The sequence below is a fragment of the Sardina pilchardus genome, chromosome 4 (assembly GCF_963854185.1).
Source record: "Sardina pilchardus chromosome 4, fSarPil1.1, whole genome shotgun sequence".
Lineage (NCBI taxonomy): Eukaryota > Metazoa > Chordata > Actinopteri > Clupeiformes > Clupeidae > Sardina > Sardina pilchardus.
In genome coordinates, this window is record NC_084997.1 from 29,612,084 (window position 1) to 29,628,066 (window position 15,983).

The 15,983-nt window shown below is 44.6% G+C and overlaps 1 long non-coding RNA gene across 1 annotated transcript; it reads right to left on the minus strand.

Annotated features, from left to right (window-relative positions):
- Positions 1-322: 322 nt before the first annotated feature.
- LOC134078813 (uncharacterized) lies at positions 323-4,152 on the minus strand. Its single transcript, XR_009938872.1, has 3 exons — positions 4,076-4,152; positions 3,735-3,809; positions 323-444 (listed from the first exon to the last, which is right to left on the minus strand). It is a non-coding gene; the product is annotated as an uncharacterized LOC134078813 (long non-coding RNA).
- Between the last annotated feature and the right edge of the window lie 11,831 nt (positions 4,153-15,983).

The following is a 15,983-nucleotide window of genomic DNA, read 5'->3' on the forward strand; positions in this document are numbered from 1 at the left end:
AGTTTCTTGCACCTTGGTCATTCAGTGTCCCGGGAATTTTTGATGGAAATCTCATGCAAAAAAGAAAAAAACCCTGACAGACGTTTCGCTGCACGGTGGTCATAATAAGGTTCACCATAAAAACACAAAATATGTTATTGATTTCAGTTGAATTTGCTGATCTCAGCTGACTGCAGAGAAACTGCTCTGACCACTCCTGATGGCTCAAGACCTACACTTATTACACTCTATCATGAGGCTAGAAGAATACATGCATACGTTAATAAACAACTTGAGCATGTGATGTACCTGCTTAGACACATCATGATGTCTCTCCAAATCATTGTAGAATCAGAGTCGGTTGTTGTAGCCAAAGGATCTTGCATAGAATCTTCAGATGGGCTCAAGGTGAGACTTATTAGGCAAACTGCTCCAGACTGCTTTGGTTTACATACAACATGCACCCTGACAAAAAATATAGACAGGCTGTAAGGCTGGCAGCCATGGGCTAAAAAAACCAAGCAAGATAAAGTGAAAAATCTCTCTCTCTCTCTCTCTCTCTCTCTCTCTCTCAAATCAAATCAAATCAAATCAAATGAAATATTGCTTTATTGGCATGAATGTGTCAAGTCATTGTTGCCAAAGCTACAAGAATAACATGTTAATAATCAACTTTACATTAGTAAGGGGATACAAATGAAATAATTGCAAAAACAGCAACAATAATAATAATAATAATATCAAAATAGTAGATCGTAAATTATGTTAGAAGGACAGTAATAGCTTCAGCAGTAGTAGGCTATTATACTGTAGAAAAAGAAACTTATACAAAACAACAACAAAAACTTATAAAAAATACCTAGTAGAAAATGACAGTAATAAGTTCAGCAATAGCCTACTACTGTATACTGTAGAAAAAGAAACTTATAGAAAACAACAACAAAAACTTATAAAAACACCTATTTATGGGCCTACTCTTAAGTTTTCCCTTGTTTTATGGCAGGTCATAATGTAATCTGCAGCTAGGCATGTACAGCTTGGTTCCTCTCCCATTAATATATATATTTTCCTTTGGGGAGATAGATTTTCCAATTCTGCGATTTGCTTTTTGAATTCGGCAAAAAATGAATCCCTTACAGATGTATATCTAATGCAATTGAGAAGGAAATGTTCCTCGTTTTCTACATCATTTAAGCAGTGACTACATTTCCTCATATGCCTAGGGACCCACGTTTGTCTATGTCTGCCCGTTTCAATGTGTAGGTTATGGTCACTGATTCTGTATTTTGTCATTGTTGTTCTTTTCTTTCTATCTTTTATGTTACTTAAATATGGGGCTAAACAATAATTTCTGTTCAGTCTTCTGTATATCTCTAGTTTATCATTCGTTTTTATTTCTTCCTTCCAGAAATTAATGTAATGCATTTGATTTGTATTGTTAATTTCTTTCAGTACAGATTTTGACATGTGACTTAAGCTGTTTATGTTATTTTTGTTGGCAATTTGGAATAAGGGGTCACACTTCTGGGTAAAGGACTTGTGATTGAAAGCCTTATGATGGTAGGTTTCAGCATTGCTTCTGGCTAGATGTAACCAGAATTTAGAGGCCCTTTTGTCTATGTCAATAAGTAAGGGGAACCTCCCCAACTCCGAGAAGCAGGCCAAGTTAGATGATGTTCTATGTACACCCAAGACATCTTTGCAGAATTGTAGATGGAGTAGCTCAGTTGGACCCTTATCCCATTTTTCATAATCAAGTCCATGCAGGGGTCCCCAAATCTCACTGCCATACAGAGCAATAGGCTTGATAATGGAGTCCATTATCTTAAGCCAAAATTTAGTTGGTGTTTAGCTTTAGCTCTTATTTTAAATTTAGCTCTTAACTGCCTTCTTAGGAGAACCTTAAGATCAAACCAAAGAAGCTTCGAAAGAAGTTCTTAACGAGAGCTGTTCACCTCGGTGGTGCTGAAACTGAATCAATCGATGCCAGGCAAATCGATCACCCACCCCAATAAGCGCACAAGTCACACGCAGCGCCCCGTGGTCCCCCTACAGGTGCAATTAGGCTACGCATGTATCGTGTGTGCGTGCATTCGTTTGTGTGTGTGTGTGTGTGTGTGTGTGTGTGTGTGTGTGTGTGTGTGTGTGCGTGTGTGTGTGTGCAGGCCCGGGTGGCTAATCGGGAGATTCGGGAGGATTCCTGCGTAGACTGTTAACGTTTTGGGCCGTTGTGAATATCGTGAGTTTAATTATTGTTTCTGAAGATAATTTGCTGCGCCCTTGCGGCACTTCTGCAGCCTGGGCTGTGTGGTCGCGGCTCCTTATGTCTGCCAAAAAACTCAAACTGATAAAACAGGGTGATTATCAATATAGCCTACAGTAGGTCTATTTTTTATTAGCTCAGGCCATTCATATATTAACTCATGCAAGACGCATCCCATCTCTCTTATAGATAGTGTGGTAGTAGCCATGTGATGTAGGCTAGTCTACTTTATTAATATCCGAGAAGATGTAACCCTCCAGCCCATGTGGCCTGCGAGTGGGGTGCACATAATATTATGCATTAATGTAAACCGGACTTTTACATCGCGGACTTTGGCAACGCCTAGAGTAGGCTACTGTAGCAGGTGAAGCCTCATTGGATTAGGTTCTTAGTTCAATTGCATCTGTTTCCTTGATATCCGTGGAATGCCACAGGGTTGTTGATGGTTTTTGTATGTGAAGTATTATAAACTCAGACTCATTATAAATGCAGATGTGTTGAAAACCTAAACGTGTAATTCAATATTATTTTTTTAAGTCTATGTTTCTTGCGCCAGTGGTCCACAGCCACGAGTGCATTGCAACATTGAAAATTGTTTTATTATTTAAAAAAGTGGAGGACACATTTCCCTGAAGCAGCTTGATCACTAAAGCCTAGAAATCTAGGTGCCCCTAGCGGCAGGCTATGATCACTGAGCATTTGATCGCTAAGAAGGCTGTTAAGAGTGGGTCAGCTCGATCGTACGTTTCCTTCTTAGTGAAAGATCTTCTTAAGCTAAGAGCGACTTTGGGAAACACGTTTTTCTTTCACAGCGTTCTTAAGAGCGCTCCAAAGAAGATCTTGGCGTTAAGAGCTTCTTAACGTGTTTGGGAAACGCGGCCATTGGCAGTTGTGGCATGACCATGAAAGCTTTTATCTGTCTATTTGGCAGATCTGTTAAGCCATAGTCTCTAACACTGTTTCCTAAATGCGAGCAATATGTGTGTCTTCCTAGATAGTCCCCAGATGTTCTTCCATTTAGGATGTGTAATCCAAGATTTTTACATATTTGTAACAACTGTTTCCCACTTTTGTTTGTTATTTCGTCAAAACTTTCTCTTACAGATGCTATCTCTAAGGATACTGTGTTAAACACTTTTCCTCCAAATAAGTGGTTATTACCTTCTGAACATATATAATCTGGTTCCCTTCCAGTTCTGGCATTAAAATCTCCACAGAGTAGGACTGATCCTTTGGTTTGGTACTGTAGTATTTCATTTTGTATATTTTCAATATTTTATTTATTATTTAATCATTTCAATATTATATTTTTTCTCTCTCTCTCTGTGTATACATAGACATATACATACAGAGAGAGAGAGAGAGAGAGAGAGAACTGGCCCAAAGTTACTGTGAGTATGATAGAAACACTATGGATTGAATGCACAACAGCACAACAACAATTATTATACTTCTGTGAAGCAAGATTAGATAGATAAATGACGTAGCTTACTCAGAGCTGTCCTTGTCTTTGTTCACCGACATGGAGGAACAAACACTGGTGTCCTCTTCTTCTGCCACCTCAACACTTGATACATACAGAAACAGAAACAAACAGAATGCTTTTCCTCGGCCACCAGATGTAGCATCTCAGTAGACTAAATTTCACGGTCTGAGACTGAATTGTGAGAACTGAATGTGGAAGAGGGATTTTCAGTGGTACCATTTACGTACAGTATCAGAGCAAATTAATTCGATTTCAAAACTCTACCTTCAGTTTCAAGTTTACAGGTCAATACAATTTCTGAAATTCAGCAATTCAAATGCAAATTTTACCCTATAGGGCTAACTTACCATACTGAGGAATTCTTCTTGCTCTTCAGAAATGTGTCTATTAAGTTGCCTGCTGTTTCAGAGCTGAGGTTTTTCACAGCAGACAGTCTTATTTTAACTTGGGGCCCACTGGTCTCAGAAGGGCTGTCGAGAGACCAGCATTAGAAGGAAAAAAACAAGTGATCAGGTGCAACTCACACCATATACATGTATATTCACATTTACATAGATGTATGACTGTTGCAACACAGCATTTACCGTAAGTGGTAACCCTTCTTTTTACACTCCCTGAATGACTAGAACTACATGGTAAACACATGCACACAGATGCCCAATTTTGTTGCAGTTTTGAGCCAAACTGTGACAACACACACATACACACATACAGTTTCAACAATCACTGGCAGACCATTAGTCCGGTAGCCAAATGCCATAATTTAGGTGAACCTGGTTTTGTCGGTTAAAGTTTTTTTAGTAGACTAGAGGTACCTCTTTAAGATTTAAGAGGGTGCCCGGTGATATCCCTTGGGCAAATTTGTATATTAAGCCTTTCTTGTCCAATGTGTTGACTTTAAGGTGGATATACTACAAGTGAATAGGGTAAAAAAAAATTAACAAGCAGATATCACTATGAAACATCACCAGTTGATTACTTAGATCAATATGAAAAATAAATGTATTACAAGTTTTCTGATTGCTGAATGTTTGAATGTTTGAATATGCAAATTAGGTATGATGTAATTAAATATGCGCTGATTTGCATAAACTTAAAAGATAAAATCTGAACATTGGATTAAAGCCAGTTTCAATGTTTTTTTCTTTTCATTTTGTTGACAAAAGAGATGAAAAGTATTTTAGAGAGGGAATTATGGATATCTTGTTTAGGTATTCAGTAAATCAGAAAATACTATACCAGCCTTTAAAAAAATCTATTTTTGCCATGTTTTTTGGAATTAAATGTAATGTAAATCAGGCTAAGAATAATACCCCTCTGTAAAAATCTTCTAAACATGGTTAGGACTGAAAAGTTTGGTGTATGTAGATGCTTGTGAAGTGGAGATTTTGTTCTCAGAGTTCCGTTTTCCATAAAAGGAAAACTGGGGCTACATGCCCATCAAGTTTCATGTGCCCCGGTGTTCCAGTGTCCCGGGAATTGTTGACCAAAAATTCAGGAAGTAGATGACGGGAGAAAAAAACCTTTGACAATGATGATATGACCGCTACGCTAACTACGCTAGCGGTGGTCATAATACATGTAATAGGAAAAGCTAGTAACTCAATGGGTGCCCTGGCAGCTTTGCTACTAGTAATGTTGACTGAGAAAGTACAAAATGGTGAGTTTTGGGATTCACCTGTGTTTTTTCAGAATCTTTCCATTCCGCAGAGATGATATCAAATTATTAACATCAGCATTTGGCAAGTCTTCAACATCCAACCTAAGAACATTTAATAAACAATTAGTATACAGTAATTCACCAGAACATTGTTGCCATTTGTATTCACTGGAAATCGTATGGACCTGGGAGTTAGTCCACCAGGGTATCATTTTTGATCAACAAATTTAATGACTTTTAAGACCTTTTTAAGACCTCTAAGAATAAAAATTCAGACCATTACCACGGCAAAGAAAATATATAAAAACTACACTCTAGGCTGATCAGCTTACCAAAGCACATTTGTATTTGAGTGACAGTGCAAATAGTGCATGTCAGGCAACTGCCTTCTCAATCCCACAACAATACGGCTGTAAATAACGTACAATCAGTGCGTAAACAAATCAAGTTGAAATGACTAGTTAAACATAGGGCTCCAGACGTTTTGGTGCGCCTAACTTTTTTTTAAGGTGCACCAGCACAGAATTTAGGTGCACCCATATTTTTTATTGCATCACCTTTAACGCCAAAAGGTCACCTTTGTATCGCTCTCCTTTCATATAATGTGTATTTTTATATAAGGTGTAGAAAAAGCTTGTCTTTATTTTAAACACAATATATAAAGATTGTGTGTGTGTATGTACATAATTTTTTTCTTTTCTTTATATATTCTATATACTGAAATTTCTGACATTCATGACAGCACACTTTATGCAGATTGTAGCCTAATATTCATATTACAACTAGGCCTACCTCTTTAATTCAGCTGTCTTGTAAAGCCTCAAAATATTGGAAACAAAGTAGAATAGTTGGCTAGCTTATCTACTGGTTGGACTGTTCAGTTTCCCCACGTGTGTTTAAGTTTCAAGGTAGGGTAATACTTTTTCTCCTTGGGACAGGCCCTTTTAAGTCTTAGAGTTGATCAGTCAACTTGAATGCAAGAGTTTTAATCAAATGTGCAGCATGCTAATGATGCTGACCGGATTTAGTAATTATTTAGCTAGTCGTCTTTTATGCGTCATTGCTTTTTCACGATTGTGAATGTTTCATTAAATGTGCATATCGAGGGGTGGGTGTCCATTGAGCGCGCACAAGAGAGAGAAAGAGAGAGAGAGAGAGAGAGAGAGAGAGAGAGAGAGAGAGAGAGAGAGAGAGAGAGGGGAGGGAGAAAGTGGGCCAAGGCAAGGGGGTTTACTTCTATACTGTTTGGCAAAGTTGCATGCATAGTCTACAATGAAAACTTGCGAAAGATATTTATGCTTACCCGAGCAGTGTCAGGTGCACCATCGCGACCTAGATTTTTTTTTCCAGTCGCACTCTTAAAAATCTTGGCTTGACTCTGCCACTCTGAAACAATTTCTTTGTCTGTTTCTATGACAGGCCTACGGGGAAAACACTGCCCACTCTCATACTCGTCCTTTTGTTGCCATAAAATGAGCTAACTATAGGCTACCCTGTGGGGATATGGTTAGACTGTCATAATGTACATATGTAACGGGCGTCCAGTAGAGGGTTATTTTTGTGTGGTTGAGGTGATTTGGATACTGTCTGTTTGTTATTTGACACAGTGCCTTTCGTTTTGGGTGTGTGTTGTGTCCTGCTTGTGTGATTGGATCTCATCCTGTGCTGCGCTCTGGTTGAGTGAATGAACTTGCGTCATGACGTCACAGAGGTGTGAGGGAGGTGTGTGGATGAACGTATGTTTTTAAAATGTTTGAGACTCAGGTGAGAAGCGGCCGCTTTGTCTGGGAAATGCGGGAGTCGGGAGAGCACGCCACGGAAATCGCCATTAACGTTGAGTTGGTGAGATATGTGAAGTTGAATTCATTTGTTGTAGTCTAGAGCGCAAATCAGTTCATGTTTAGTGCTGCTGTAGCCTAATTGTAGCGGCAGGCAACGCATTCTCCCGACCGTCGCACTTCCCGCCTGGGTAAATGTAAATGTTTGATATTTATTCTTTATATGCGTGTCTATTTTAACTATGTTTGTATGCCCTATCGTGAGGTTGCATTGCCCCCAGCTTGCCTTGTTTCACGGTTGCAGTGCTGTGTGTATTAGGCTAATTGTTTGCAGTAAGATTTATACCCGTGTGAGAGACTGGTGTGATTTTGATATTGCCTTATAGCGTGACCCTTGCAGTAAGATTTATACCCGTGTGAGAGACTGGTGTGATTTTGATATTGCCTTATAGCGTGATCCTTGCAGTGTTACTTTTACACGTTTGTTTGCAGGGTTGGGGGTACTTGAACCTTTGTGTCTGTGGTAGTACAAGCCATTATCTTATCTATGATTTAACAAAATAAATATGTTTTGCTACAACCTTTGGTCTGCCTCTTGGAGCCACTGATATTCCAGTTCCAGGTATAGGCCTATTTGCCTTATAGTTTACCTGTTGTAGCAGTACGGAATTTAGTTCCTGTCTGTAGTGCCCGTATACTAGCAGGTAATTGGTCAACCAATGGCTTGGTAGGACTTTTGTATATATTCTCAGTGACCACCCTTTCCTGTTTTACGTCCGACTGGCTGGTCGCTGCTCACCCAATTTCCGCTAGTCTACTCACACAGGTAACAGTTCGAGCGCTTCCTCTTGAGGTTCTGCTGTTTGATTTAGTGGCTGTTTAGTTATACAAGTGCCTTTTGTGTATACAGCTTCGTTGTGGATCCGTCCCCATCTCTGTTGCTGGAATCGCATCATAACCGCACTTTTTCCCTCTGCAACGCCAACCTATGAGAACTGTAGTTAGTTAACAACGGGATGGGGAACTACCGCCGTGCTGCTGTGTGACCGACCGCTGCTGCTTTGTCTACACGACGTTGATCTCTCAAGCTGTGTTTAGCCTACCACACCGAATGCAGTAAATTGTCCCTTGTTCAGCCTACTGTGTTGGTTGCGTTGTTTAAATCAGCGCATACAAGCGACCGTAGCCTACCGTGTCCGTCCAAACTCACTAGCTGGCTAGCTATTAGGCTTAGCGTTACGTTAGACTCGACGTTGTCATAAGTGTCATTCTTGACAATACTCTGTGCTGATTAAGGTGTCTAACACTCTCACTTCCACCACTGACTTATGTTTTGATTTTGTGCTTTGTTTGGTTTTGTACTCTTTTGTTGTGATTTGCTTTACCCCTGGCAGGAGGCCATTTCCCATATGCTGTTGATAACCAGTGTTCCAACACCTGTTGTTTTGTAACTTTTGGTTTTCTAGTTTGGATTTGATTTGCCACTGATAGGAGGCCATTTCCAACTGCTGCTGATCACCAGTGTGCTAGTGTTTATTTATTATTTCATTATTGTGGTTTTTGCTGTTTATTATTTCTGGGGAAAATCTTTATTTTATATTTTGTTTGTTTATGTTACACTGTCAGAAGGCCCTTTATCCAGCTGCTGAGAGCCTATATCTTACTCCAAGCTATTGTACTTGCGTGTGTGTGGTTAAACCGTGTTAAACTAATTGTCCTCCCTTGTTGTGTCTTTTCTAGGAGCTGAGGCTGACGGTGGAGGGGCTGCTGTCTTCCTAGTGGTGTCCCCTTTCTGGTGTGCTACTATTCCTCACGGGTGCTGCCGATTTGACCTTTGCTGTGTGTGTGTGTGAGTGCGTGGACACTTTTGCAGTGGTGTGACCTCTTCCAGGACGCCTCCCTCCTTAGCTAGCCAGTCCCCTCGCTGGTAAGCCTCAGTTCCTATTGTCTGTTGTCCCCCTTTGTATGTCTGGTATACTGGAGAGAATTGGAGTGCAATTTTAGGTTCTGTCAATAAACTATTGTTTTACTTTGAATGAAACCACGTCTCTGACAGTTAATGAACCTGGGTGCCTTTTTGAGCAACTTAGTACACACATTTCCCTGGGTGAAACTCCCAGGGTGGCGTAGTCGCATAACATTCAAGTAGTATCTAACACGTTACTACCACTTGCCACATTTGGCGTAGTCGATGCAGGATTTACTGTTAAAATCAGAGACGTGTGTTGACATTCATTTTCCCCCCCTCTCTTCTCTCTCCTTTTCCACTTCTGTAGTATTTGTATTGTGAGTGTCTGCTCCACAAACTGCTATTTTGTTTACAGAGTGGGTCATTTTTTTAAGAAAGACAAAGCAGCAGCGGCTTTTGATAGATTCCTAACAATTGGGTGAGCCTTTCCCCCCCCCCCTTTTCTCTCTCTCTCCCTCCCTCTCGTTCTCTCTCTTTCTCATCTCTTCTTTTTCTGGGATATCATGGAGGAAGAATTAGAGAGGTTGAGGGCTCAAGTGGCACGGCTTACATCAGATAATGAACGGCTCCAACAGGAACCTAATCCTGATGTTGGGCCTTCCCGTTCTAATGCTGTATCAGAGCGACTGGTTTTTGTACCAAGGGAAAGGAGATGCCCCATGTTTAGGGGAAGGTTGGGGATAGAGTTGAATGAATGGCTTGAGGAAGTGCAGGCTGGCATTAGAGCTCGGCGTTTATCCCGAACTGATCAAGCATTCTTTTTGTATGACCACTTAGAAGGGGAAGCACGCAATGAGATTAAATATCGCCCAAGTGGTGATCGGGACGATCCAGACCGATTAATCTCAGTGTTGCAGGAGCTTTATGGGGGTTGTGAATCTTATGTAGCTTTGCAAGAAGCATTTTTTTCCCGAAAACAACAAGAAGGGGAAACCCTACAAGAATTCTCCCTTGCCCTAATGAAACTCATGGAGAAGGTCAAGCGCCGCGCACCCAGTGACATGCCTAATGCAGAGGAGTTGCTCAGGGACCAGTTTGCAGAATATGTGCTCGATGGTCCTCTGCGTCGGGAGCTTAAGCAGATTGTCCGTAGGCAGCCTACTGCGACTTTACTTGAAGTCAGGGGGGAGGCGATCAGGTGGGAACGGGAAGGGTTGCCCGGTGGTGCAAGGAACAGAAGTCACTCTGTTCCTTCAGCTTTTGGCATTCAGTATGGGGTTCAGAGTAGACCAGGAGTCACGTCTAATGCTCCCCAGGGGTCTGAGATGAGTGAATTGAAGGAGTTATTAAAAGTCCAACAGGAACAGCTGAAATGTCAGCAAGAGCAGTTAAAGCAACTCACTCAGAGCATGGCCCTGTTGCAGGGTTCCCACCAGCGTAGTAGTTCTCCTCATGGCGGCCCCATAATATGCAGACGTTGCCAGCAGCCTGGCCATTTTGCGAGAGACTGCGATTGGGTACGTGTCCCGCCTCGTTCACAGTCTTCACATGTGTCTCCTCACTCTGGTAGGCAGCCTCACCCAGCTCCGGCTTCGGAAAACTAGCGCCCACCGCACTGCAGAGCCACAGTTCGGAGGGGGCAGCCACTGGCTCCGGGGTTGTTTTTAGAGGTGTCAGGGGTGATTCTAAATTAATGTCGTCTTGTCCACATCTACAGTAGATGTCACTTTGGGTGGTGTTACAGTGTCATGCCTAATAGATACTGGGTCAATGGTGTCCACTGTAACTGAGAGTTTTTTTCTTCAGCACTTTGAGCCATGGGGTCAACAACGCCTCCAGTCCTGTCACTGGTTGCAGCTCAGGGCAGCCAACGGGTTGGCCATCCCCTATATTGGCTATTTGGAATTGGATGTAGAGCTCTGTGGTAAATTAATGCCAAAGTGTGGTGTTTTGGTGGTGAAAGATCCCCCTGGTGGTTTGTCTTCCGTAGTTCCCGGTGTGGTGGGGATGAATGTCCTTTGCAAATGCTACCAAGAGCTCTTTGGGCAGCATGGTTCGGCCTTGTTTGATTTGCCCCCAGTCTCCGGAGTCCCAGAACATATTGTACAGGCCCTCCAACAGTGTCACAGTCAACAGGCACAGACCCCTCGTGACTCTCCCAGTACCGTAAAGGTTAGGGGTGGGAAGGCCTGTCGTGTCCCCGGAGGAACGATGAAGTTGGTGCCTGCCACCTGCTCAGAGCAGTATTCCCAGGTCACAGCACTTTTCGAACCTCCAGCATCTGGGTTACCTGCTGGCCTGCTGGCTTCTCCTGCCTTAGTGCAGGTGACACGAGGCACCGCTTATGTACCTATAGTTAATGTGGGTTCAACAGATGTACTTCTTTATCCTCGAACTAGCCTTGGTACATTGGCTTCCGTGTATGTGGTTAGTCTGCCAGCAGGAGTCACTGACTCGCCATCTTGTGTAGCTACGGTGACATCTCAATCAGTGTCTTCCACTGCACTGGACCCAGTGGAGACTCTTGATCTGTCTTCATTGTCTACCGAAGAGCAGGGGCAAGTCAAATCCCTTCTTAGGAAATATGCAACAGTGTTCGCTGCTCATGACATGGATTTAGGTTGCACTAGCTTAATAGCCCATGATATCCCACTTCTTGACAGCGTACCCATTAGGCAGCGCTACAGGCGGATTCCACCATCCGAGTACGAGGTGGTAAAAGAACATATTAATCAGCTGCTAAAGGCACAGGTAATTAGAGAAAGTAGCAGCCCCTATGCCTCCCCCATTGTCCTGGTCAAAAAGAAAGATGGTAGCTTGCGTCTGTGCGTAGATTACCGCCAGCTTAACAACAAGACCAGGAAGGATGCTTTTCCACTGCCACGAATAGAGGAATCCTTAGACGCCTTGACTGGAGCTCGCTGGTTCTCCACCCTTGACCTGGCCGCCGGGTACAACCAGGTCCCAGTGGTCGAGGAAGATCGCCCCAAGACCGCCTTCTGTACTCCGTTCGGACTCTTTGAGTGGAACCGGATGCCCTTTGGGCTTTGTAACGCCCCCAGCACATTCCAGAGATTGATGCAAAGGATATTCGGTGACCAACAATGCCAATCATTACTACTGTACCTGGATGATATTGTAGTTTTCTCTTCCACAGTGCAGCAGCATCTGGAGAGGTTGGATACAGTGCTGGGTCGGCTGCAACAAGAAGGGCTGAAGGTGAAGCTCAGCAAGTGTGCATTCTTCCAACAGGAAGTACGATACCTGGGCCACGTGATCTCGGACCAGGGAGTCTCCACAGACCCGAGCAAGATCGATGTAGTGGCCAACTGGCCACCCCCCAACACCATCTCTGAGCTGCGGTCGTTCCTGGGATTTGCCAGCTACTATCGTCGTTTTGTAGAGGGATTTGCCAAGCTGGCGGCCCCTCTGCACCGTCTGGTTGGAGAGCTGGGGGGGACCAAAGTGAAGAGGAAGGTGGGCCGGGGTGTCATTGGGACCTGGACAGAAGAGTGTGCTTCAAGTTTTGAGGCATTAAAGACTAAACTTACTACCGCGCCGGTATTGGCTTATGCAGACTTCTCTGTACCCTTTGTCTTGGAGGTGGACGCGAGTCATGGTGGCCTGGGGGCGGTGCTCTCCCAAGAGCATGAAGGTAAAGTTAGGCCTATAGCCTATGCTAGCCGGGGTCTGCGGCCCACTGAGCGCAACATGCAGAACTACAGTTCAATGAAGCTGGAGTTCTTGGCGCTCAAGTGGGCCATGACCGAGAAATTCAGAGAATACCTTCTTGGCCATAAGTGCATTGTCTTCACTGACAACAATCCGCTCAGCCACTTGTCATCTGCCAAGCTGGGGGCTGCTGAGCAACGCTGGGCATCTGAACTTGCCTCATTTGATTTTGATATAAAATATCGCTCCGGGAGGAGTAATAGCAATGCCGATGCCCTATCGCGCCAGTACCCACCAAGATTGCAGGACATGGAAGCCATGGTTCCTGGTAGTCTGCTCCCAGCGGCCATACAAGAAGCTGGACAGCGTGGACGCGTGGAGGTAACTCAGGCCGCTGTCACCGTCTTGCCAGGTCATACACCTTCTGATGTTTCTGCCCTTCAACAGGCTGACCCAGCCATCCAGGAGCTCTTGGTGTTTTGGAAACGACAGCAGCGACCGAATGCAGAGCAACGGAAGCGGCTATCACATCCTGCTTTGATACTCCTTCGACATTGGGATCGCCTAGTGGAGAAGGATGGACTGCTGTATCGTCAAGTCTTCCGCCCTGATGGTGCTGAGGCGGTGTTCCAGCTGCTGCTCCCAGGCGCCTTGAAGAAGGATGTACTGACTCAAGTCCATCAGGAACATGGTCATCAAGGGATAGAGCGCACATTGGAACTACTCCGTCAGCGGTGTTATTGGCCGAGTATGTCCGCTGAAGTGGCACAGTGGTGTCAGGCATGTGAGAGGTGCCAGGTTGCCAAAGACACTCACCCTGTGGCCCGTACCTTTATGGGACACTTATTGGCTTCTCGGCCGAACGAAATACTGGCCATTGATTACACCTTGTTGGAACCTGCAAGGAACGGACAGGAGAACGTCTTAGTCATGACCGACGTCTTCAGCAAATACACCCTTGCTGTCCCCACTCGTGACCAACGTGCCTCCACCGTGGCCCAGGTCTTGGTTTCTGAATGGTTTTGTAAGTTTGGCGTCCCAGCTCGTATCCATTCAGACCAGGGGCGCAACTTTGAGAGTTCCCTTATCCAACAGCTGTGTGGCCTGTATGGCATTGTAAAATCTCGCACCACTCCATACCATCCCGCTGGCAATGGCCAGTGTGAACGGTTCAATAGAACCCTTCATGATCTGTTGCGCACCCTGCCGGTGTCTCGGAAGAGAGACTGGAACTCCTGCTTGCCTCAGGTGCTATACTGCTACAACACTACGCCTCATCAGTCGACCGGTGAGTCTCCATTCTTACTCATGTTTGGCCAGGAACCCAGGCTACCTGTGGACTTTCTATTGGGCCGCGTTCCAGATCCAGTTGCTGGCGCTGTGCATGAGTGGGTTCAAGAACACCAGAACCGACTACAGCTTGCTTTTGCTGGGGCCCAAGAACGGTTGCAGACTGCGGCAGCCCGCCGTAAGAAAACCCATGACCTGAAAATCCGAGATGCACCACTGAGGGAGGGTCAGCTGGTATTTCTACGGGATTGTAACACACGAGGGCGTCATAAAATCCATGACCTGTGGAGCTCGGTGGTGCATCAAGTCCTGAGAGCACCGGAAGAGGGTGGACCAGTATATACCATCACACCTGTGGAAGACCTGACCAAGTCCAGGCAAGTCCATCGTACCTTGCTGAAGGCTGTGATTGGCGCCAACTCTGTTGACCGGATACCAGCAAGTAGCCCACCCCCTATGGCTATATCGCCATCCGAAGAAGACTCCCCTGGGGAGGAGGATCTGTTTGTCTTACAGGAAGCAGCTCCTGAGGTAACCCCTAGACCACCACCTGCTCAACCAGTAGCTTGGAATCCTCCGGCTTCTGCATCGCAGCCTCCAACAGTGCCTACGGCCCTCTTGGTGCCAGCTCCATCAGAAGCCCCCCTTGCCCTAATGACAAGACAAGCACCTACGTTAGCAGCCTCATCTGCTACCCATCCGGCCAGTGGTGAAGTGGGAATGCGAAGGCCCGCACGGTCCACAGCTGGCCATCATTCCAACATCCACCATCTTCCAAGATCAGTGGGGGAGCGGGCACGAGGGGTTGTGAACTCGCTTGATCCTATGTCTAATTCAGTCTCTGCTCTTTTTAGGCCCTGGAGTTAATACTATGCTAGCTCTGTTTGGGGCATCGTCGGGCCGACGATGCAACAAGGGGGGGAAGAGTGTAGCAGTACGGAATTTAGTTCCTGTCTGTAGTGCCCGTATACTAGCAGGTAATTGGTCAACCAATGGCTTGGTAGGACTTTTGTATATATTCTCAGTGACCACCCTTTCCTGTTTTACGTCCGACTGGCTGGTCGCTGCTCACCCAATTTCCGCTAGTCTACTCACACAGGTAACAGTTCGAGCGCTTCCTCTTGAGGTTCTGCTGTTTGATTTAGTGGCTGTTTAGTTATACAAGTGCCTTTTGTGTATACAGCTTCGTTGTGGATCCGTCCCCATCTCTGTTGCTGGAATCGCATCATAACCGCACTTTTTCCCTCTGCAACGCCAACCTATGAGAACTGTAGTTAGTTAACAACGGGATGGGGAACTACCGCCGTGCTGCTGTGTGACCGACCGCTGCTGCTTTGTCTACACGACGTTGATCTCTCAAGCTGTGTTTAGCCTACCACACCGAATGCAGTAAATTGTCCCTTGTTCAGCCTACTGTGTTGGTTGCGTTGTTTAAATCAGCGCATACAAGCGACCGTAGCCTACCGTGTCCGTCCAAACTCACTAGCTGGCTAGCTATTAGGCTTAGCGTTACATTAGACTCGACGTTGTCATAAGTGTCATTCTTGACAATACTCTGTGCTGATTAAGGTGTCTAACACTCTCACTTCCACCACTGACTTATGTTTTGATTTTGTGCTTTGTTTGGTTTTGTACTCTTTTGTTGTGATTTGCTTTACCCCTGGCAGGAGGCCATTTCCCATATGCTGTTGATAACCAGTGTTCCAACACCTGTTGTTTTGTAACTTTTGGTTTTCTAGTTTGGATTTGCTTTGCCACTGGCAGGAGGCCATTTCCCCTGCGCTGCTGATAACCAGTGTCTCAACACCTCTTACTTTGTAATGTATTTCTGGTTTTCTGGTTTGCTCCTTTTGATTTGCCACTGATAGGAGGCCATTTCCAACTGCTGCTGATCACCAGTGTGCTAGTGTTTATTTATTATTTCATTATTGTGGTTTTTGCTGTTT